General features: G+C 36.9%; 2 long non-coding RNA genes across 3 annotated transcripts in view; one reads left to right on the top strand and one right to left on the bottom strand.

Moving 5' to 3' along the window:
- Positions 1 to 23,820, bottom strand: part of LOC112531559 — a 72,236-nt gene extending 48,416 nt beyond the window's left edge. For both annotated transcript variants that reach the window (XR_005842117.2, XR_003073399.3), the window contains exon 1: positions 23,617 to 23,820. This is a non-coding gene — a long non-coding RNA (uncharacterized LOC112531559). The remainder of the gene's footprint in view (positions 1 to 23,616) is intronic.
- Positions 13,605 to 22,453, top strand: LOC121107732. Its single transcript, XR_005842113.2, has 3 exons — positions 13,605 to 13,615; positions 21,554 to 21,556; positions 22,225 to 22,453. It is a non-coding gene; the product is annotated as an uncharacterized LOC121107732 (long non-coding RNA).
- Positions 23,821 to 25,564: the final 1,744 nt, after the last annotated feature.

The raw sequence follows: 25,564 nt of genomic DNA, 5'->3' as shown, positions 1-25,564 counted from the left end.
GCAGTCAACAGTCATAATTCAGAGCAATACCTAAATTCTTCACATTTATGCAAACAAAGGAATGTTTAGCTTTATGTTCTAGAATCTGTAATTAGTGTCTTGATAACTACACTCAACATACGCACAAAACTATGAAGAACCTGCTACCAATTATTTCAGGTTTTTTGCAACTTAATTATCAGTATATTATTTTCCTTCATAGAAAAATAAAGTATAGTCAAGGGTGGGTTAAAGACACTTAAGATTCTTTAGCTTGACAGGACAATGATTATTTCATGTATAAAGATGTAGAAAAATTGTATTGATCTCAGATCTGCTAAAGAGGTGTCTAACATAAATTTCCAATTGATAAAGGAGTTACTTACTGAAATTTAGCAGAACAAATTCAGCCTTTGAAAGGTAGCAAAGATAACATAAATGTAAGGGAAGATTTCTTTTCCTATTGGTGAATCCTTGGCAATGCCTAATGTGTTAAGTTGATGTGTCAGCTGGAAGAATATCATATTAATTCCTTGTGTGTTCATCTCCCAGTGACCTATTCTCATCCCAGAACTGTAGTTGCTCATTCCATTCTGCTGGAATTCTCTCATGAATCATTGTTACACTAAAATCTGTGAAAGCTAGGTCAGGAACAGTCTTGAATTATTTTAACTTCTAATAAAGCAGAGAATAAACAACACTCTAGGGACTGAAAAATGCTGTAGCAAAAAATTGAGGTCAATGAGTTCCATTTTCTCTGGTCATGGAAAGCAATACTAGGAAAGTGACAGAGCGCTCACATTGTACAGACTTTGCATAGACAGATTTTTTTTTCCCCTCTGTTTTAGTAAGACTTCTCATAAAGATAATGGTAGATTTTTGTTGGCAGTGAGAAATGTTAGAAGAAAAATTCAATGTCCATGAAATATTTTTTAGGTACCACAGATTTGTGTGGATGAACATTTTGTGTTCCCAAATGAAGTATCAAACTGATAATGCAAAATTTTAGATGGAGTTGCATATTTTGTATACTATCCACAAATGCAACTATTTTTCAGTCTATTCTAAAAGCTTGTGCAACATTAGTATTTTTATTTCTGATGTTGTACAGGTAATATGCACCACAAATCAGAATTCCAGCCGTGTCACTAACTCTTGAGTGACAATTTGATATGTAGATAGGTTACATAGATGAATAGGGTAAGGATCAAATTAATTCTGTAATTCTTTTTCAAAATGGACAGAGAAGTGCTGTGAAATTATCAGTTTACATCAGTTTTGGTGAATGCTACTTCAGAAAATTGTAATTTTCTGAAGTCTTTTTTCATTGAGAACACAGGTTGATGAAACTGTTCCTCTTTTCATTCAGGGTTATGGCAGGCAGTACTCTCCCATCTATGTGCATCTCTAGTAATTGCCATAATGTAGCAACCAGGTAATCAGCCTTATGGATGCCAACAAGTTTCCCTTAATAACTTCAGGCATTTTCAGTGAAGTTTTGCGGGAGAACTGGCTGCAAGGTTTTCTGTAACAAATAACTACACCAAATAACTACATCAGGTGTGTACCTGTGGTGTTTTGACTTCAGACAGCAGCTTAAACATCCACACAGCCATTTCCTTATTGCCTGTCTTGTTTCCTCCATAGTGGGAAGGGGGAGAGAATATAAACATGGGTCAAGACAGATGTAGTATAATAAGTGAAAAAAGGGAAAAATATAATGCAAAGGAATTCATTCACCACTTTTCACAAGCATATCAATACCCAGACAATACCTGATCCTCAGCCTCCATAAAGTACAATCACCATCACCACCACATTCTTCTTCTTTCTCAGTTTTTATTGCTGAACATAATATGAACATTACATGGTATGGAATATCCCTTTTACCAGTGTGAGTCAACTCTTCTGGCTATGTTCTCACCTATTTTGTTGCTCACTTGATCCTATTTGCTCGGGAAGGAAAGTGAGAAGAAAAAAGCCCTGATACTGTGCAGGCAGTGTCCAGCAGCTAAAAGGTTGATGTGCTATCAATATTATTTTAATCACAACTCCAAGACACTGCATTAAATAGGCTGCTGTAACGAAAGTTAACTTCACTCCAGCCAGAGTTAGCACACTAGATCAGTGGAGAAGTACTTGCTTGCATTACAAAAATAATTATATTAAAGTATCACATCTATAGTCAAAGAAAAGTTGACATTGCAAACACAGGTTTCTTAACATAAAAAAAAATTCCAATACTTTGTCCAATAGGAATAAGGTATATTTACGTTCACAATATCATTACTGCTTGGTAGATTAAATTGTTTTCACTTCATTATTTCCAACTTAAATTAATCAGACTTCTTGCCTGTCTTCTGTTCTTTCTCCATCTGAGATAAGAACATAATTATCAAGTAGTGCTACTACTGTACATAGGATGAAGTTCTAGATTTTCACAAAGTTATTTCTAGATCTTTGTCTATGACAGGACAGCAGGACCACACTAGCTCAAGCCACGTTTAAACTCAGTAGATGGCTTTATATTTCTGAAAACATACAGATTATAAAGCAGGACCAGTGACTCCTGAATTTCTTCACAATGACATTGTAACCTTTATGAATGGTTGGCTCTTTGTGCTAATGATATAGGAAGTGAACATACGTAGTCCTCTGGTGATGTGAGGTGCTACTTTGGATGGTTGCTCTTTTTATGGCTTGATCCAAAATCCATTAATTTCTACAGAACTTCTTTCATACTTAAAGGTCAGCATGTTCTAAAGGATTTGCAAGACTGGTGCTGAATTACTAGGCCAGATGTACCTTTTAGTTTATTGCGAACGATTTTATGAACTTGTAGTAAAAAATTCTATGACATTTTGTCAAAGGCTTTAGCTGAGATTGTCACTTTTAGTCTAAAAACTGCTTTTAAGTTATAAGATTTTTTACCTCAAAAGAATATTGGAGTCTTGTTAAAAATACTGAGGAAAATGTGATTTTTTAAATTGTTTTACTTGAATAAAACTATATATATACATCATATATACACACGCACACACATATAAGAGTATAAATAATAAAACTATATAATTATTTATATTTATTATTTATACTCTTATATGTGTGTGTGTGTGTGCATGAGAGTAAAGATGAAGAAATTTCCATGTCAAAAGGCATATACATTGCAATAAAGATGTGTATTGGACAATGCACAACATCATACTTTATCTCTCTTTCATAAATCCTAATTTTTCAATTTTACTTGATTCAGTTTGTGCCATGTATGTAGTCCCATGTGTGATAACACAAGAGCCACATGAAAGAAGGTAAAGTTAATTAGCAACAGTTATTGAAAAGCAGATAACTTTTTTCAAGATTTTCCCCCTCCCCTTCCTTCCTCATCACAATCCCTCTTCCCCTGATATTTCCTGGTATTTCAAGACTATGACACCCAAGGATGCAAATTACTCTATATAGTTTTCCACTGCAGTGGAATGTGCATATTCAGTTTATATGTTTGGCATAAACTGATAGAGGACAAAGGATACACAAAAGTATTTATTTATTCTGTTTTTTTTTTTTTCTTTGTTTTTTTTTTCCTGTCACATACGCTCCAAGTTGTTCTCTCACTCCCCCTCCTCTGCTGGACAAGGTAAGAAAATAAGATTGAAAAAACTCAGGATGAAGGGCAGGGAAATCACTCACCAATTGTTGTCACATCAAAGCAAACTTAATGTGGGGAATGAGGAGGAAATAATGTGAGGAAAGAGAATTATCAACATCTAAAAATAGAGTAAAACAGTGAGAAACGAAAACTAAAAATGTTTTACCCCCTTACGTTGAGGCTTAGCCTCACTATTGGCTATTCTACCTCCTCCCATCTGTGCAAGGGAAAGGAGGCTATGGGGAGGCCATAACGATTTCTCCCACTTCTTCCTCCCCACTCTCTTCCATTGCTATAGCATGGGGTCTCTCCCACTGGATGTGGTCCTTCCACAGCTGATCCCATGTGAGCTTCCACCAGGCTACAGTTCTTCAAGAAGTGCTCCAGTACAGTTGTGTACCTGAATTGGCTCACCTCTGATCATTGGCATGTTCCTTTTGGAGCTTGCTGGAACTGGTTGAATCTGACATAGGGCAGCTTCTGGTTTCATTCCACAAAACCCTTTAGTGCCACTGCTACCAAAACCTTGCCACATAAATCTAGTTAAATGGCTAATTGTAGTCAGTTGCAGCACAAGTAGTCGGTACTGATGTTTTAAATAGTTTTGATTAGATTTGATTGTACTTACAAGCCACATGTTATATGATTTCATGACTGTCTGACTGCAGCCTTTATAATTAGATTTCCAGTATACACACTTTTAAAATTAGATTGTCATGAATATACTTAATATACAATTAAAAATGATTTTTTTCTAGGAAAGCTTCCACTGATAAACTCATTCATTAGAACAAGCATCAAAAGCATGGGAACTGGGAGTTTTAATCAAGAAAATTCTATGGTTTCCCTCTGAATATTCATATGGTATTTTTCAAGCCTTCCTCTACTGCAAATTTTGTTTGTTTGAGATAGACAAGCAAGAGAACCGAACATTATATAGAAGGATATCAATGATAGTGTAATAAATATAAACAATTAATCAGAGTCTGAATGGGACTAGCAAGCTTCTCCTATTCAGGGAACTGGAGGCCTGTCAATCTGACTTTGATGCTAGGAAAGGCCATGGAGAAGATCATCTTGACTGCCACCACGCAGCACATACAGGAAATCCAGTTGGCTGGTCCCAGGCAGCATGAGTCTATGAAAGGCAAGTCCTACATACCTAACTTGACCTCTTTCTATGACAAGCTGAGCTAGTAGATGAGGGAAAGGCTGTGGGTGTTCCTTATCTAGATTTTGAAAAAGCTTTTGATGCTGTTTCTCACAGCATTCTGTGAGGAAGTAGGTGCTTGTGGCTTGAATAGTTGCACTTTTCTCTAGAGAAAAACTTAGAAAGATGGCCAGTCCCACATACTTTTGGTGAGTGAGTTAAACCCAGTTAGAGGGCAGTCACAAGCAGTGTCCCCAGGTCTCAGTGATGAGGTCAGTTATCTTTAATATCTTTATCAATGGTCTGGATGAGGGAATCAAGTGTGCCTCTCAATGAGTTTATAGATTACTTCAAGTTAGGAAGGAGTGTTGATCCCCTTGAGGGTAGGAAGGCTCTATAGAGAGATCTGGACAGCTTGGATTAATCCAATTAATGTTGGATTAACGTTAGAGGTCAACATAATGAGATTTAACAAGGCTTAGCTCTGGGTCCTGCACTTGAGTCATAGCAACTCCATGCAGTAGTACAACCCTGGTCAAGTGGTAGGAAGTTGTACAGAGTAAAAAGATCTAAGAATACTGGTAAATAACCATGGAATATGAGCCAGTAGTGTGTCCAGGTAGCCGAGAAGGCCAACAGAATCCTGGCTTGCATCACAAAAAGTGAGAAGCAAGGCTAGAAAGATTATTATTGTTCCCCTGTAGTCAGCTCTGTTGAGGCCAAACCTCAAGTACTGTGTTCATTTTTGAGATCCTCGCTCCAATAAAGACATTGAGGTGTTGGAACATATACAAAGAAGGACAACAAAATTGATGGCATAGAAAAGGAGTGTAATGAGGAGGGACTGAGGGAACTGGGGTTATTTAGTCTAGAGAAAAGGAGGTTCAGGGGAGACCTTATCAATCTCTACAACTACCTCAAAGGAATATGTAGCAGGGTAGGGATCAGTATCTTCTCTCAAGAACAAATGATAGAACAAGAGGAAATGGACTGAAGTGTGAACAAATTTGAATGGTAAAGTATGCCTTTTTCCACTGCAGTAACCATGTTGTCATTAACATAAGTTGATAGAAGCCTGGTAATTGCTATTCTTGACTGAGTAATATTTGTGTGTAGTCTAGCATCTTGCTGCTGTGAGTTGTTAGAACCACATGCTCATAAGAGCTGGAATGAACAATTATGCAATAACTTTCCTGAGGCGGGATTTTTTTTTTTCCTTTCATTTTAGTGGCTGCCTGGTGTTTTATGTCCTGGAATATGACACTCTGTACCATTTTTATTTTTTTAAGAAATAAATCTAATTTAATGCAAATGTGAATGTTCTCATTATCCATATAAATGTTTAATCCTTTTTAAAATTCTTCTAATCTTTAAGGCCTCAGTGATATTTTTGTGGCAATAAGCTCTCTAGGTTAATTATGCATGTGCAACAAAGTATATCCTTTTATCAGTTTTAAATTTAAATCCTGCCTATTTACTGCTACACACAGGAACTTTATAAATCTATATTGTGCAATTTTCTGCTCCAGGCATTTTAGTGAAGTGAGCATATGCATGAGTGTAATGGCTGGAGGATGCCCTAATAGGTTCTTCCCATCTCTGACTTCTTTCCGACGTCTGTTTCTCCACAAAATGGATTTTTGGATCAGTGGGCTTGGATTGGAGCACTGTGTAAGGTAGAAACATAAATGAAAACTCCACCAACTAGCTTAAGAAGATGGTAAAAAGGAAGAATCTTTCTGGACTCAAACTGAATAGAATTCTGAAGACATACTTCACAGCTCAGAACATAATGTGAATACACATATAGACACAATTTGTAGAATTTTCATTCCGTCCATAGTGATTGGAATACAAATATATATGCATACATATTTAATCTAATCTAATCTTTGAGCTAGGAAAGGTTAATCATTTAGGTCAGGAAGTAAGTCTCACAGCTTTTACATACAGAGATCCAGCTGCTTTTTCCCAAGAAATATCAATCACATTTGTTAAATTGAAGATCGCTTATGTTTGGACATATGCTGCATACAAACACTCAGAGGATTTGTGAAAACTGTTTTTTTATGTAACGGGAACCATTGTGAATATTAAACAACCAATCAAAATTAAAGTTGCGAAGTCTTCCTGCTGACATCAGCCAAGTAACATTTGGATGATCAATTAATTTTCTATTCCTATAGAATTCTCATTGATATGAGAGCTTCTTACATAGAGAATTTGAAATTATTATTATTACTTTCACTCAAGTTAGTTAAAAAGAATCATAGAATCATAGAATCATAGAATCATAGAATCATAGAATCATAGAACAAGAAGATTGGAAAGGACCTACAAGACCATCTAGTCCAACCATCTTCCCATTACCCTTGCTACCACAAGCCACTAAACCATATCTCATAGCTCCTCATCCAGATGCCTCTCGAACACTGCCAGGAACAGGGACTTCACCACCTCCCTGGGCAGGCCATTCCAGCGCCTGGCCACTCTCTGAGAGAAAAAAGCTTTTTCTTATGTCTAACTTAAACCTCCTCTGGTACAACTTGTGGCCATTTCCTTGGGTCCAGTTTGTTGCCTAGGAGAAGAGGCCAAATCCCTCCTCATCACAACCTCCCTTCAGGAAGTTGTAGAGTGCAATGAGGTCTCCTCCCAGCCTCCTCTTCTCCAGACTAAACAATCCCAGCTCCCTCAGCTGCTCCTCATAAGGTTTGTGCTCCAGACACCTCACCAGTTTCATTGCCCTTCTCTGGACACGTTCCAAGGCCTCCATGTCTTTCTTGTAGTGAGGGGCCCAAAACTGAACACAGTACTCAAGGTGCGGCCTCACCAGTGCTGAGTACAGAGGGATGATTACCTCCCTGCTCCTGCTGGCCACACTATTTCTAACGCAGGTCAGGATGTCCTTGGCCATCTTGGCCACCTGGGTACACTGTCTGCTGATGTTCAGCCGAGCATCAACCAACACCCTCAGGTCGCTTTCCTCTTCAGAGTCATCCAGCCACTCATCCCCAAGCCAATAGTGCTGCATGGGGTTATTGTGGCCAAAGTGCAGGACCCAGCACTTGGCCTTGTTGAATCTCATCCCATTCACCTCAGCCCAGCAAGCTGGATAGCTTATCTAGATCCCTCTGAAGGGCCTCCCTACCCTCAGGCAGATCAACACCACTTCCCAACTTGGTGTCATCTGCAAACTTACTGAGGGTACACTCAGTCCCCTCATCTAGGTCATCAATGAAGATATTAAACAGGATGGACGCCAGTACTGACACTGAGGGACACCACTTGTAACGGGTCACCAGCTGGACTTACCTCCATTAACCACTACCTACTGGGCAGGGCCCTTCAACCTGTTCCTTACCCAAAGAAGGGTATGCCTGTCTAGGCCACAGGCAGCAAATTTCCCTGGGAGAATACTGTGGGAAACTGTGTCAAAGGCTTTGCTGAAATCTGGGTAGACTACATCAACAGCCTTTACCTTGTCTACCAGTCTGGTCACCCAGTTATAGGAGATGAATTTGGTCAAGCACGACCTGCCTTTCATGAACTCATGCTGGCTGGGCTTGATCCTCTGAACACCACGCACATGACATGTTATCTTACCCACGATGATTTGCTCCATAACTTTCCCTGGTACCAAGGTCAGGCTGAAAGGCCTGTAGTTCCCCAGATCCTCCTTACAGTTCCTCTTGGAGATAGAAGTCACATCAGCAAGCCTCCAGTCCTCTAGGACCTTTCCAGATAACCAGGAGAACTGCAGCTCAGCAATAACCCCCGCCTGCTCCCTCAGCACCCTAGGGTAGAGTCCATTCAGTTCCATGGACTTGTGACAGTCCAGATGGAGGAGGAGCTCCACCTGAATTACTGGGGGTGTATCCTGAGTTTCATCTCAGACTTCCAGATCAGAGCATAAAGTGCCCTAAGGATAACTGATCTGCCTATTAAATGCAGACCTAAAGAAGGCATTGAGGACCTCAGTCTTTGCCTTATCCTCAGTGGTCACATTCCCCACTGCATCAAGTAAAGGATGGAAATTGTCCTTCGTTCTTCTCTTACCACTGATATATTTGTAAAAGGATTTCTTATTCTCTTTTACTGCAGTGGCCAGTCTGAGTTCAAGTTGGGCTCTTGCCTTCCTAACTTCCACCCTGCATATCTTAGCAACTTGCTTGCAATCTCCCCAAGTTGCCTGTCCCTTCTTCCAGAGGACATAGACTCTCTTTTTCTTCCAGAGTCTCAACAGTAGTTCCAAGCTGTCATCCACACCTGTCTTCTTCCCTTACAGCTCGCCTTCAGGAACAGCCTGTTCTTGTGCCTTTAAGATTTCCATCTTGAGGAGCGGGCAGGCTTCCTGGACCCCTTTACCCTTCAGGAGCTACTCCCAGGGGACCCCTACAACAAGCGTCCTGAACAGGTCAAAGTCCACCCTCTGGTAGTTCAAGATAGCAGTTTTGCTAGTCACCCTTCTGACATCTCCAAGAATAGAGAATTCTACAGTTTCGTGGTCACTCTGCCCAAGACAGTTCCCAGCCTTCACATCTCCCACCAGTCCTTCTCTGTTAGTGAAGAACAGGTCTAGCAGGGCACCAGCCCTGGTAGGCTCTCATACCAGCTGTGTAAGGAAGCTATTTTCCACGCACTCTAGAAACCTCCTGGACTGCTTCCTCTGTGCGGTGTTGTATTTCCAACATATATCAGGGAAGTTGAAGTCTTCCATGAGAATGAGTGCTGGCGATTGCACAACTTCTGCAAGCTGCTCACAGAATGCCTCGTCCTTCTCTTCATCTTGTTTAGGCGGTCTACAACAGACCCCCACCAAGATGCTGCCCCTAAAAGGCCTGATCTTTGTCCATAGACACTGATAGACACTCCGTCACAGCACTCCAGTCATGGGAGTGGTCCCACCATGTTTCAGTAATAGCAACTAGGTCATAGTTAGTGCGTTGCACAATCACTTCCAGCTCTTCCTGCTTGTTGCCCATGCTGCGTGCATTGGTGTAGATGCACTTCAGCTGAGTCATCTGTCTCACCCCCAGCTCAAGCATTGCTCCTCTAGCTCATCTCTGGTGAGCCCTGTTTTGTCTCAATGCTCAAGCATTGCTCCTCTAGCTCATCTCTGGTGAGCCCTGTTTTGTCCCAAGATGGAAGAGCATAAAAAAAGAGAAGTGAGATGTTATTAATAAGAATGGAGTAGCCAACACTTGAGAAAACAAGAAGATTAAATTGGAATATTTGGGTTCTTGAGCCTGAGGAACAATAACATAATGGCTATTAATTAATTCAGTTAAGGAGTCATAGAAAAGCAGCTAGCCACACTTTCTTGGAAAACTGTAAATCAACAAAATATCTAAGATAGTGTCTTGAGGAGCAGACAGACTCCTGCACAACATTTCAAGATCATGGAAGAAGCAAGACTTTTTCCCAAGTGTGCAAGTGCTTTTGCTTTGCACAAGAAGTACCTGAAATAGTCTTTTACACTGGGCTGAGGGAAGTGAAAGTTTAGTATTTTCCATTTGTTTATTAGTAACATAGAAACACTTTGAGAAGTTCCTAATCAGTATGACTGTGGCAACCATTTGGTAAAGCCAAATAGGTATTCATGCTGATTTGAGAATACACTGAAGGTAGAAGGTGTTCTTCAGCTGAATGGAACAAAGAAAATTAAAATTCACAGTCAGAACTGAGTAATTGTTGGTTGCTTATTAAGAAAAATGAACTGTCCTGTAACCACACTGTGTCTGGGAGTTGAAAAAGTGTTCAACATGCCAAAACATACTGCGGAAATGTTGCTGAGAAATCATAAATAACTTTTTTTAAGGTGGAATATTTACACTAAGAAATTCTCTCTAGAATTAGTTAGAAATCTTCTGATTAAAAAGATACAGAAAAAGACTGAACTTTGGATAGCAGAATAGTAGAAAGTTAAGGCTGAAAAGGATCTCTGGACTGTCTTCAGGCTTTTGAGGTTAGGAGAGGATAAAGGAGATTAGCAAATGGAAGAAAAATTAGAGCTGAGAAAGTGAGGAATGTAATTTCCATTTATGATAGTAATACCCATGATGAGAGAAAGGCTGTTGTGTAAGGAAAGAGTAGCAGAAAAGAGTATGAGTAACAGAAAATGGCCACCAGGAAGATAGCAAACTCTGCCACTGTTGAGATATTCAAGAATGAGAATAAGATAGGGAAGATGGTCAGCAAGTTATTAACAGCTCCATATTAATTTAAGAAGCTCAGAAAAATGAAAGAAAGGACTTGCAATACTTTTATAGGCTCTGTAGTGAGACATTGGAAGTTTAGTAAAAATGTAGAAATGCCACAGTGTGGATTTGAATACATTTGAATTGCATCATCTTCTCAGAAAGGCAGAAATAGAACGTAAAATAGAGAGAAGTATCTCTTTATTAATGTAATAGAAAAGAAAAAATAAAATAAACTAAAGGTGTCAAATATTACTTTGGAGAAAAATCATAATAGCTATTATACTAGGGGAAAATGTTAAGTACCTATAAATACTTGTTATGATTTTCTTGTCAAATGTATCTACAGTGAGAAAAAGAGAGAGAAAGAAAGGGAGAAATCCATTATAAAGCAGTAGTGAGACAGTCCACATTACTGTGTATGTTTTCATCAAGGAAGAAGACATTCATAAATGAACACGTACTAAAAAACTACAAGAGTCGGAGGAATAGACATACCATATGTGGAAAAGTTAAAAACACAACCTATGGGACATTGTAAGAGTAAAAATGAAATGGGTTGGACTTCCAGTTGAAATATCATGAAAGTCAGAATATGTCATACAGTCATCACATCAGTGACGTCCTAGAATAACATCTTCATCAATGACACACAATGGCATTGAGTGCACCATCGAGTAGCTTAGATTAGATATTAGGAGGAAGTTTTTCACACAGAGGGTGGTGACACACTGGAACGGGTTGCCTAAGGAGGTTGTGGATGCCCCATCCCTGGAAGCATTCAGTACCAGACTGGATGTGGCTCTGGGCAGCCTGGTCTAGTGGCTGGTGACCCTGCACATAGCTGGGGGGTTGAGACTGGATGATCATTGTGGTCCTTTTCAAAGCAGGCCTTTTTATCATTTTACGATTAAAAGATGTGGCATTGTTGGAGAGGGTCCAGAGGAGGACCATGAAGATGATCACAGGCCTGGGGCACCTCCCCCATGAAGACAGCCTGAGGGAGTTGGGCTTGTTCAGCCCAGAGAAGAAAAGACTATGAGGAGATCTCATGGCAGCCTTCCAGTATTTAAAAGGGGAATATAAACAGGAGGGAAATCAACTTTTTACAAGGGTAGACAGTGATAGGACAAGGGGAAATGGTTTTATGCTCAAAAAGGGAAGATTTAGATTGAATGTCAGTGGGAAGTTCTTTTCAGAGAAAGCAGTGAGGTGCTGTAACAGGCTTCTGAGAGAGGTTGTGGATGCTCCATTGCTGGAGTTGTTCAAGGCCAGGTTGAATGGGACACTGGGTAACCTGGTCTAGTACCAAATCTGGAGGTTGGTGACCCTGTCTGTGGCAGGGGAGTTGGAACTTGATAATTCTTGAGATCCCATCCAACCCGCACCATTCTATTATTGTATTATTATTACTGGTGTTACTATTCTTATTATTATTGCTATTGTTATGAAAAATTGATTGTTTTGATTCCATTTCATTTTAAAGATTGGGAAATTAGATTATGTGTGGTGACTGCTTCCGAAAAATAGCATGTACAGTTCATAAGTGTAAAGATGTTTGGAAATCCTACCTGTTCATAATCCAGCTTGACTTAAAAAAAAACAGAAGTAAAAAGCAGTAAAGCTGACCATGAAGAAAATCAGTAGCTAAAATACTATTGTCAATCATCTGAAAAGGTATTCTAGGTAATATAAAGAAAGCACTGTGTTTTTAAGCAAGAAACATGCAAAATAATTTTACAGAATAATTTAGATTACAGTTGCATGCAGGCAATGGACTCCTGTCTGTGACACCATTCCAATTCACTACTTGTACTTAGCTTATTTATTCCTAGAGGTACTCCAGACAGGAGTTGATCACAATGAAGTAGTACACATAAGAGAAATATATATATATATGTTTTTAAATAATTGATCCAAATATTAGAATGTAGTTTAAAACTTGTATGCTGGTATATAATTATAATTTTATCTGAAAAACTCCGAGGTTATGCAGAAAAAAATGAAATTCATTACTTTTTTGTGTTTTAGTTCTTTTCACTTGAATTAACATTTTGCTGTCCTTAGTTTGTGATATACAGTATAACTTGAAAACGTATTGAATTTATTAAAGGTAAATGTTTCAGAGAGGAAAAAAAAAAAAAAAAAAAGCAGACAACAAGTTTTGACCCTGTTCTTGGGATCAGATGAAAGTAGGAATTTTTATGGGATGGGCCATACATATTGATTATGTTGAATGGATTTTGTTTGCTATTCCAAATTAATTATACAAAATTAATTACTTTTATTTTTGCCAAAGAAGGAGACTCAAAGTAAGGAGAGATCAGATTTCTAGTGGAGAGTTGCGGAACTGTCTTCAGAGATGCAGTTCTGGGTACATGGAACACAGCACCTATTCCATGGCAAAGATCATTTTGGAATATCTAGTTTCACTTAACCAGGTGTATAGAACATGTGAAGCTACACACAGATAGAACTTTTAGACAAAATGCTCTCTCTCTCTCTCTTTTTTTTTTCTTTTTTCTTTTTCTTTTTTTTTGACACAGAAAATTACCTAAGAATACTTATTTTTATCCTTTATCTTTCCTTTCTATGTATATAATATTGTATATATCATCTGTATGCCCCATACCCATGATTAAAGTATTGAAATCTAACCTTTTTAATAATAGATATAGTAAGCGATGGAAATGATATATGATTCAACTTAAAGATAATGAGTAATTATGAATGATACTAATGGTCCCTTAATGTTAATGTCATCCTGTTAATTTAATGCAGCAGTTAATTTTACACATGAAAAACATGTAGATGCTTTGAATATTTTTTTCAAACCTTCATTTTCTAACTCTCTTGATAGTTCTGTACATTTAGAATTAATATTGAGTAACCATCATAGTCTTTTTTATATATATATATATATATATATAAGCACCATATATATAGCTAATATATGTATATATTAGCACCATAATAACCACTGAGCAGTTAGAGAACAGTTTTACATTATTACTATTTATGGTTAAACCTATTCATTATATTAAGGATGATTTCTGTAAGTAAAATTACTCCACTGATAGTCTCAAACTAAAAACAAAATCAGAACTTGGCTCACACTTGGCTCACTTCCCACATAAAGTACATGTTATAAACTGCTGTGTTTGTGTAAATATTGACTTTGAGGACCTGACAAACATCTTGAGTAAACATCATCAGTGTTATTTTCAGATTTCATGGAAACTGATAAACAGAAATGCTTTAAGTTGAAATGTATCCCATTTTGCAATTTGATAAACAATGTTATCTGCTTGGTATAAGATCATCCTTTAGGGTACTCAAAGAAAAATTCTTGACAACAAAATAAGAAATTTTAATTCAAATGAAATAAAGTATTATATTTCAAGAAGTCTGGAAAATATAAGTATTTTCTTCCTCCTAAAATCAGAAACATCCTTTGTTTATTTGTTGAAATCATTCTCACACTGTGCAGAAACAATAGAGTTGCAAACAGTAGAACTTAATAGATTGATTAAGCTCCACTCAGTACTACTTGTGCACCACGGCCTAGGCAGTCCTGCAGCCAACAGGTGCCAGCTTATCAGTCTAAACTGCAATCATCAAAAACATTGCTGTAGAAATCAAGCTATCTAGGATTTCTGTATTTAATAGTTGAAAATAATATCCATAGAAAGATATGATTCATTGCCCTGCACTTATCACAGGTATCTATAACACATGGTAATAACTTTTCTCTCAAGTGCATATCCGTTATCTTCACTGACTGGAGAGAACGTACATGGGACTTTTTCAAGGCTAAAAATAGATAAGACATTCTCAGTCAGTTGAATACTTCTTTGTTACTTCTATGAGAGAATTGATAAGATATTGTCTGTTCATATATTTATTGATGGCAATATACTACTGCTATTTGTAATCACATTTATTGAAGGTCGGGGCATTGAGTACACATGTGTACTATTAAGGATCTGGTTAGGGAATTGACTATGATTTTGTAGAAAGAATAGATAAACAGATTGAAAAAAAAATGCATTCTTAGACACTGATGTTCCTTGAATATCTTTAGAAAGGAAATTTTTAACTGACAGGAGGAAAAACAAGAAGTGAAAACTATTCTCCCTCATTCATCATCAACAATTTTGCCAGTATAATTCAGATTATAGATTTAAAATCAAAAGAAGTCTTGAATGTGATTTTTGTATTTATGTTTGTTCTTGACTTTAAAATTTTTTATGGAAGTCACTCTGAAGAAGTAATAAGGATTTTCACATGGAAAACTTGAAGTCACTCTTCTAACTCTAAAATATTCAAACAGCCTAAGGTTCTAAAACTTTTTTTTTTTTTTTTAAACCAAAAAGAATAGTTATAAAATACTGTAATAACACAGACCTCAATAATAACACAAATCAAAATCAGTAGAACAATAACATTTTTAGCCTGTTTGGAATCTTTAGTTATGTTTAGTGTTTCCAAATCTAAACATAATTTCTATTTAAAAAATATTGCTTTTGTTCTGTTGTTTTCAGATGAACATGAAATATTTTTCTAGCAGAAAGAAAAGTAAAAGATATTATTTAGTTATGAAGTTACTCAGCTGCCCTGATTTCCCTGTATTAAACTTTCAAGGTGAGAAGACGGAATATTAATTAAAGATTTACACTTTTACCCTATGAGCTTTGCTTTTTCTATGATGAAAAATCCTTATACTGTGAATTTTTAACACATTTTTATATTGAGATACCTTCAGCAGATAATTAGATTTTATTTGGCAATAATTTCCACTCTGAAGCTATGCTGTTAGGATTGCAATCTCACATTTTATTTAACTGCATCACTGCTACTATAAAAGGTCAGAGTGGAGCAAAACATCTCTTCTATTGCTCCACATTCCTGACACATCATTCCATTAAAAAAAGTAGCATGTAGGAGAGTAGTGTTTTTCCATTATGAAGCTGTTAAATGACAAAGATTACAGTCATGCAAAACACAGTTACTCTTCCACTTCATTTTGGTATCTGCGCACTACTGTTCCTTAAAGTATAATTTAATAAAGGAAAGTAATGAAGGACTGAATGGTCTTAATGACAGGCAATTTTTTTTTCCTCACTTCTTTTTTCTCATGAAATATACTATTGTCTAGAGTTTGGCTGTTTGGATTGTATTTTTTTAATCCCATTAAAAATAATTTTAAAAGGTTTTAATCATATTAAATCTATACGTAACAGATACAAAATCATCAACACCTGTTGTGAAAAACAATAACATGAAAAAGTACTATAAAGTCATAAAAGACCAGTGTTCACAGTGGAAGCCTGAAGAGTTCTTCACTTTGATTATGTTGTATGTGAAACAGTTTAGCGTTAATCCCATTTTCCCTCCACAAGATTCCTTCACATTTTACAGCTTAGCAGAATGTGCAGAAAGACAGTTGTTCTGTAAGATATTTGTTAGATCCTCGTATGACATTTATTTCCTGCCACAGTTTGTAACAGATAACTTAATGGAAAGCTTACAGATGACACAGACCCAATTAGTTTATCAAAGAACAATCAGATTCAGGTAAAGATGCTCTAGAAGAGAAAAATACAATTCACAACATATAGATTTTTTGTTATTTAGAATACGGTATGATTTTCATAAATCTACAGATATCTGAGACATTTGTAAAGTAATAGATGTTACAGTAAGGAGTCATAATTGAAGAACAGCCACGAAAACCTGTGGCACTGGACCTGAACTTCTATTTTTACATTGAAATCCCATCCTTTGTGACTTTTTCAGTGCTGTAATCTGGGCCTTTATCTAGTGTATGTGAATATTGTTCCACTGGAGGATTTCTATTTCAGCTGAAAAATTGTATATAAGAGAACTATTTCATCTACACAGTGATACATACATCTCTAAACCTTCTCCTCATAACTCAAAGGAGAGAAACAATTTTCATGAAAATTCACTGTTATATTTCATGGAAATGTAACAGAAGGCAGAAACTGTTGGACAAGAGCTGACCTATGGAAAAACACGTCAGTTTTAGAGCTCTGTCTGCATAAGGAGGACTGATCTCTGTTGGGAACACCTGTGACTCTGGATAATGTGGATGAGGATCCACAATTTCAACTTTTCAGGAATGCATTATGTTCTTAACCAGATTTTAGATTTATTTGGTGTCTAGTTGTCATGGTTTTGTAATTTTGCTATTGGTATTCCATATCATAACATCATGTACAGTACGGGTACTTAAAGAGTTAATACTCCAGTTCCATGGATTGACAACCTTCCAGATACCTGCTTCTCAAAAGAGAAGAACTACATATCCCAGAGGACCACATGGTCAGAGAAGGAAGATATGTCATGGAAGTCATGGGATCTGTCTCTTTCTGCCTCTCTCTCTGGCAGCCAGGCAAAGGGGTGGGTGTGATTCCAGGCCATGTGCCTTCATCAAGTAGGCCTTTCAGTTTCAGAAACTTTCTCTCTATTTTATTTGATTTATTACCCTTACTTTCAATTAGATTATATTATATTGTTTTATCTTACAGTCCAATATCATAGTTAGTAAAATAAGTTTTCCTCATTGCCACTGCTCTGTTCTTTTATCCTCTCTAAGCACAGCTCTCATTCCCCTACCCCTCTCCCTTTTCCCCTTCTCATTCATGGGAGCCAGGTGGCCCACGGTCCTACTGCCTTCCTGTCACAGGCAGTTTGCATTCTAGATTGCATGTCTGGATTGATCTAGATAACTCTATGACACTAGTGAACCTCTGTGTTTGTTTTGATTGCATTTCAGTTCTGACACTGACTTTCTCGCATACTTTTAATTTCACTTCTTAATTAATACAAAAACATCAGAGAAGACATATGATGATTTATTTACATGTAGATTCTTTCACTATTTGAATAGCTAGAATTTAAAGATGAAGTTGAAATACAGTTTTAATAATTTTTTTTTTATTGTTTGTTTCATTTGTCCAGTGGCTGCAGCAGAGTGAAACAGATATGTCATATGAAACACATTTCACAATGATATTACAATTTTAAGATATTCCATGAATCAGAGATCAAATTTCAGAACATAGGTTCTTCATGGAAAAAAAATCAGATCTTTTTCTTGATATTTTAATAATTATATATTGAAAATATATTTTTTGTGCCTTAGCAATCAACCATCCTGGGGATTACAGTAAGGGTAAAAAGGAAGGAATTTTAAACCAGTAATATAATCAATGTAGAGACCATAACTACTCTTGTATAAAAGTTTTGGGAAATAATTAAATAATGTAATAGCAGCAGATCTTGAAAGGTGACTTCTAAAATAATTAATGTCTCTATTATTGGTCGTTTATTTCAAGCAGTTGCATTTTAAGTAGTTTTTCTTTGGTAGACTTTACACAGAATTGTTTACTTTGGCTTAAATGCAGTCTTTAGTTAATAATAGCAAGATCCTAATGTACACCATTGAAAGAGATATGTGACTAACCTAGCACTCTGACGTGTAAATGAGATTTAATGAAGAGTCAATAAGCCTTGTAATTTCTGTAGTATATACATGGACAGAAGCCAATTACATAAGGCCACTGGGAGGGAAGTATCAGTCAAATGTGGGCATACACTCAGGTAGTATCTATCATCACTTAGATTTCTGTTAACTCCTATATTAAAGAATAGAGAACTCAGAAGCTCACAGGGTCAAATCCAGAAATTCAGCTGCTGCATCTACTGCAGATGTTCTGCACCATGGACACAGAACAAAGAACATACACAGATGGCTTAAAAGTCCGTTCAACGTTATTGACCAGTCTTCTTCGCTAGAGAAGCTGGCATTTTTTGCAATCCTGTCCGTAAATTCTGTATCTGATAATTCGTAGCATCTCCTTAAGTATTCTCTCTTTCTAATTCTCTTTTCTCTTCTCTGAATGTGCAACTGAATGCAAAGCAAATATGAAATTATGCTGTATGAAAAATCTCTCCAATACTTATCACTGTAGACATCCAGGCTGGATGTGGCTCTGGGCAGCCTGGTCTAGTGGTTGGAACCTTGCTCGTGGCACGGGGGTTGAAACTAGATTATCATTATGGTCCTTTTCAGACCAGGCCATTCTATGATTCATTCTGTGATTCTATGATTAAATCCATTGTCTTCTCTGAATTAACATTTTCATACCCAATTGCATTACCTGTATAATAAAAGTAGTTGTTACTTATGTTATGCTTTCCATATTTGTTATCATTATGATATTATAAACTCCTAAACAGGAGAGTTTAAACTGTTTAAAGAACAGTTTACTGTCTGAATGAGAGCATTTCTCTAGTGAAAAAATAAACATTTTGGTCAATTCTCTCGTAGATTTCTTCTTTGATAAAAGTACAGCATAATAAGCCTGTTAACATCTGGTACCTCTTTGATCCCTCATACATTTAGATTGGCTCTGAAGCATCTCAGAATACTTTTTCAGTTAAGCTTTGAAGTGAACTTTCAGAGACAACCACTGTAGAACTAAGCATAAGCCATATGAAATCACATCCCTCCTCCATTTCCCTCTGATTATCAATGCCAAGTAGCATCAAGTCAAGATCTATGGTTTGGCTAGTTCTTAATCCATTTAATGTGTTGAATAGTGATAAGATCATACGGATCACATTTGCTTGGCAATGAGTGAGATTCCTTACTGAACCAAAAATATACGACATTTCATACATTTCATTTGGAACCTTAAAAAAAAAAAAAAAAAAAAAAAATCAGTTGCAAATATTTGCTGGAATAAATTATATGGCTTTAATTCTTTTCTAACTACAGAATATATAATGTAGTTTTATGTTTTGCTCAGAGCTGATATGTTATGATGCCTCTTTTTAAAATTGTTAACCCAACATTAGCTTTTGTCTTGTTCTCTTATTTCCCCAGCTAAAAATCAGTGGTAATGACTCAATGTGCTCCTCAGTATTCTAAGAATTCGAAGAATTCTTTTAAATAGGTTACAGAAAATACTGGTATCAAAAATAATGTCAGTAGCTGCTGTTTTGTTCCCCCTTAGATACTTCTAGGATATTTATTATTTCTTCATTGTCATTGGGGTATGTCTATTTTATACCAAGGTTTTTCTTAATATAGAACAGTGAAAGTTATGAAAAATACAAAGTTTTTCCTCATTAATACTGACATTTCATATGTTTGTAAAGTAACAGACTGTTTTGATTCCTTTTATTTTTGAGTAGAAAACACAGATGGAAAAATAGCTTACAATGCATACCAATGAACCAATAAACAAAAGTGTATTTATAATCTCATGCATGTATACATATATGTTGATAAACATACATAATAAACAAGCCTTTAATCTAGATACAGATATGCAAATATATATAAAAATAAAGTTAATGTATTGTGTACAAAATTGTATATATAATCATAGAATGATAGAATAATTGAGATTGTAAAAGGCCTCAAACATCATCTAGTCCAACCATCCACATACCTCCAATGTTGCCTTCTAAGCCACGTTCCTTAATACAACACCCACACGTTTCTTGAACACCTCCAAGGCCAGTGACTAAGCCATCTCCCTGGGCAGCCAGTTCCAAAGTCAGGCCACTATTTTGGAGAATAGTCTTCCCTAAACTCCAACCTGAACCTCCTCTGGCAGAATTTGAGGCTGTTATGCACATAGATTAGTTGCCTTATGATCCTAATGGTCTTTCCCAACCTTGTTGATTCTGTGATTCTGTGATGTTTAACACTGATCTTGTTTCCTTTATATATTATTGCACTTCTCAAAAATTATCTTGATTATTGTAATTTTATACTTTCATTCACTGAATATTTACTTTTACATCAAAAGACATTGCTTTATCACTTACTTTATAGTTTCTAATTAAATAAAATGCATTCTCTTTACATTTGAAATATCAAATTAAAATCTTAACAGTGAAGTTTAAATCAATTTTCTTCAAAATAAGTAACATTCAAAAATTGAAAATTTTCATACTCCCACCGTTAACTGAGATGCTTTCAAAATTATTTTGAAAATATTTTTCTTGACTACATATTGTTATATGCATATATAGAATATAAGCATATGTATTACAAAAACATGTCAGTCCAACTATGATTTTAAATTTAAGGTAAAACCATTTAGTTTTGAAAAATATCTAGTACAAGATTTTAAAACTCTAAAGCAGTGTGAATCTCCAAAATGCTGAATTTTCTTACGAAAACACTGAGAATTTGGTGTGGTTTTATTAGCATAGTATGCTTTGAAGTAAATCTTAGATAGATTCAAAGCATAAAAAGATTCATTTTTGTGCATAGAAACAGAGTTTCAACTAATTCTTATCAAAATAAAAAGTTTTATTCTTATCTCTTAAGACTACAGTTAATTCTATACGATTTGTTAGAGAATGATTTAGCACTTCAAGAAGATTACTTATTTGAGAATATTATTTCCGCTTTTAAAGTATTCTTACTTTTTCATCCCTGAAAAATATCAGATAGACCTTTATAACTGGAAAACCCTTCTCTCTTTTGATGTTAATATCTTGGTAGGAATTAGTACATTTGCTTTACAAAAGAGGGTTATCAGCTATTGCCTTATCTCCTAGATGTTTAAAACAACTTGGCAAAGTTTTTATGTTCAGGAAATTATTGAAGAAACCATAAGCCATGCCACCTCCTTCACACTATGTAAGATCAATGATGCTTCATAGTGCCAGCCTAGTGATTTCACTGAATGACAGGTGACAACACTTGAATAACAATGAATATCTTGGCAAATACACAGTAATGAAAAACGTGGCAAAACTCTAAATCACTACTTTTGTATGCAATGAGATTAGTTAGGTATGTGTTGTGAATACCTCGTGTCAAGGAAGTTTACCTAAGATTAAACTGTGGTTCAGTTGACTTTGCTGAATAGTAAGCAATTAAGTTGGTTATCATCAAATATCCTGGCTCAATTTGTTATATGATATTGTAAACACGGCGTGTGAGTTTGGTATATGATATTGTATATAGGAGACTTGTTTTCTTCTCTACATAAAAACTCTGGTGTAATTAAATAGACTGTGTTAATTCCCAGGCATTATTAATCCTTTTCAAATAAATAAAGAGGAAAAAAAACAAACAACAAAAACAATAACAAAAGCACTATTTGTCCAAAATTTACAATGTTCCTTCAAAATCTGATTCAGCATATGCTGTAACAACTCCAGAAGTTAAACTGGAGTTAAATTGCCCATTGGAGGGCAAGTCTGGTGCCAGCAGCCGCGGTAATTCCAGCTCAAATAGCGTATATTAAAGTTGCTGCAGTTAAAAAGCTCGTAGTTGGATCTTGGGATCAAGCTGGTGGTCCGCCGCGAGGCGAGCTACCGCCTGTCCCAGCCCCTGTCTCTCAGCGCCCCCTCAATGCTCTTAACTGAGCGTCCCGCGGGGCCCGAAGCATTTACTTTGAAAAAATTAGAGTGTTCAAAGCAGGCTGGCCACCGGAATACTCCAGCTAGGAATAATGGAATAGGACTCTGGTTCTATTTTGTTGGTTTTCGGAAACTCTCTCTCTCCAGAACAGTACTATACAGGGCGCAGTAGGCACAAGCCAAGCCCCAGATGAGCCGTGCCTCCTTTGATCTATCTAAGCCGCACTGCCCCTGACTCAAACGCTGGCTCAGTTTCTCGGGATCCCACAGATGTTCAGGAGTGAAATCCCATGGCATGGTGGGTCCCCACGCTTCTAAGATTCTTCCTAAACCTTTCCATGTTCCTTGCCAGTCATCATTCTCTGGTCTTGGAGGAGGCTTCTTCCACATAGCACGAATGAAGAGGAATACATTCAAAGATACTGATAATATGCACAAAAGTATGAGCACTGACTCGGTATTCGAAAAAACGTTCAACAAACTGAGAGGGAAGCCTGGAAACTGGTTCGAAGGTCTCAAAATTCAAATTATACCACATTGCATAAAGCCACCAGGCAGGTGCCTCTATCAGGGCCCTTATTTGGTTGTATATGAACACAACTCCACAGCAAGACATGAAGAGGTTAATTATAGACCGGTAACTGGCAAGGAACATGATAGCTTTTAATCCCTTATACAGTGCTCTGACAATAAAGAGCAACCTCATGGTAACTGCTAAAGTGAGGGGGGGTGAAGAGAAGGAGAAAAAAGAAAACAAACGGAAACCACTCGGTACAGTGTCTGGAGTTTGGCGGACTTCCCAGGCTATAATCTAATCTATGAAGGTCACACCAACACCAGCAATGCTTTGTAGTCTCACAGTCTGGCCTAACGAAATCCTTTTTCTTACTAACGTTAAAGCTTCAGATGAATCCTGCCTGCATTCTCCACCAAAAATTTGTCACAGAGTTACCTAGATAGATCTGTGCCCATGACAGGGGGGCAGTAGGTTTGCGGGTCCCCCTCCCCCCCGGCTTCCCGAGAAAAATGAAGCAGCGGCAACGATCTAAGAAGGAGAACTTATTTTACTAACTATGATGTTGGGATGCAAGATGACACGATATAATACAATCTAATTGGGAGTAAGGATAATAAACCAAATGAAATGAGAGAGAGATCGAAAGAACGATAGAGAGGGAGAAAGAGAGAGAGAGTGAGAGAGTTTCCGAAACCGAAAGCCTTACTTGATGAAGGCGCCCGGCTTGGAAAGCACAGCCACTCCTCTCCCGGCAGCAAGCGAAAGTGAAGAAAAACCGCGCACAACCAGATGACGGATCTTCCGTGATGTGTCTTCCTTCTCTGACCGTGAGGTCCTCTGGGATACGTAGTTCTTCTCTTTTGTCCATGATGTTATGATGTGGAATACTGATAGCGAAGTTACAAAACCATGACATGTGGCAAGTAGAATCTGATTTTAAAAATGACACGACAGCTGCTTTAATTTATACAGAACTACTGAACTAGTAGGTGGATCTCATTATGTCACAGAATAAAATCTAGAGAACTAATCTGTAATGGAGCTCTGAAGTAGTTATTTCAGTTAGGACACAAGTTAGTTATCTTTGTTTTTATATAGTTTGTATGACCAAATGCTCACAAATTGTAAATCAATTTGGGTAAAAATAGATTCAATGACAAATATATATGGAATTTGACTGATTGATTTAGCCTAAAAACAGGAAAAAAATCTGACTTTGACTAGTTAGACAAGTAGTTAAAAATTAGTTTCTAGGAATTAGGAAAGACAGATTTGTGTCTCTCATCTATTCTGCTTAAGAAAATGCATTGGAATTGAGGTTTCAATTCCACAGAGATTTATTTTTTATTTTTATTTTTTTCCCAAGTTTCTGTAGGCTTGCATCCATTTGTCTGTAAGAATACAGTTTATTCTGATATTAAAGTATATATATTGGAATCCTCGTGTAGGGGTCAACAGATGTGCTTAGGCTACTTCCATAGTCCATGGATATGAAAAAATTTAAGTGTCCTGTGAAATACTATGGGATATTCAAAACATCCATATATAGAGAGTAAGTAACAGCTCAGGATTTGGGATAACCTGTGTGCTTTTGTACTGGTAATGAACTTATGAAGCACACAACTTTCAGTTATTCACAACATCTAAAACAATTTTGTAAGCACTGTGCTTTTGCCTAAAGATAGCATTCTAACACATGATATGCCCAATGGTAACTAAGACATACAAATCCAGAATGTGATACCAGGACTTGTAAAAAATCTGTGTCCTTCTGGACCAGTGCTAGAAGGCAGAGTAAATGTGACCCAGGAAAAGAGGTAGAAACTAAGGACTATATATATAGCAATCTTCACTGCACTGCTACTACTGAAACATTTTCCAAATGAGCAATGTGATCCCCTGCCTACAGCAGGTAGGTCAGAACTAGATGATCTCAAAAATCCCTTTGAACCCAAACTATTCTATGATTCTATGATAAATTTATTCTTTATCTCCCTGTATCAGTTACATTAGACTAACAATGACTTTTGATCAAGAATGGTTCAGACAAAGCAGGGCTGACAAGCCTCAGTCCTGAGACCATGCAAACTCAGTACAAAGATCATGGCTTGTTACTAGCACTGGTAATACCACACTGCAGGGCTAGAATGTCTTAGTTTAAGCTGGGATGGAATTATTTTCTCCAGAGTGTCTGGTATGATGTTATTTTTTGATCTAGGAGAAAAACAATGCTGACAACAGACTGATGTTTATAGTTGCTACTAAGCAGTGTTGTACAGAGCCAAGGACATTCTAGGATTCTCAGCAAAGGGCTGGAGGGGGTGCCCAATAAGCTGGGAGGGAACTGAATCAGCTATCATCTATCTTAAACTGGCCAAAGGGATATTCCATACCATACAACATCCTGTGGAAGGAGAGTTTTGGAGAAGGGAGAAGGTGGGAGTTCTTGCTCTCTTTCACTCGCTGGGGGTACTAGCTGGGCATTGGTCAGGTGGTGGTGAGCAATTGCTTGTGCATCACTTGTTATACATATTTATATATATATTGTTATAACTATAATCTTCCTTTTTTCTACCTTGGAAAATAGTTTAAATAGTTTTATCTCAACCCACAGGCTTTCCTTTTTGTTTCTTTTTTTTTTTTTTTTTTTTTTT

The sequence above is a fragment of the Gallus gallus genome, chromosome 1, assembly GCF_016699485.2.
Source record: "Gallus gallus isolate bGalGal1 chromosome 1, bGalGal1.mat.broiler.GRCg7b, whole genome shotgun sequence".
NCBI classification, from domain to species: domain Eukaryota; kingdom Metazoa; phylum Chordata; class Aves; order Galliformes; family Phasianidae; genus Gallus; species Gallus gallus.
Note: the sequence above shows the minus strand (reverse complement) of the source record. Positions and strands in the feature narration are given on the sequence as shown.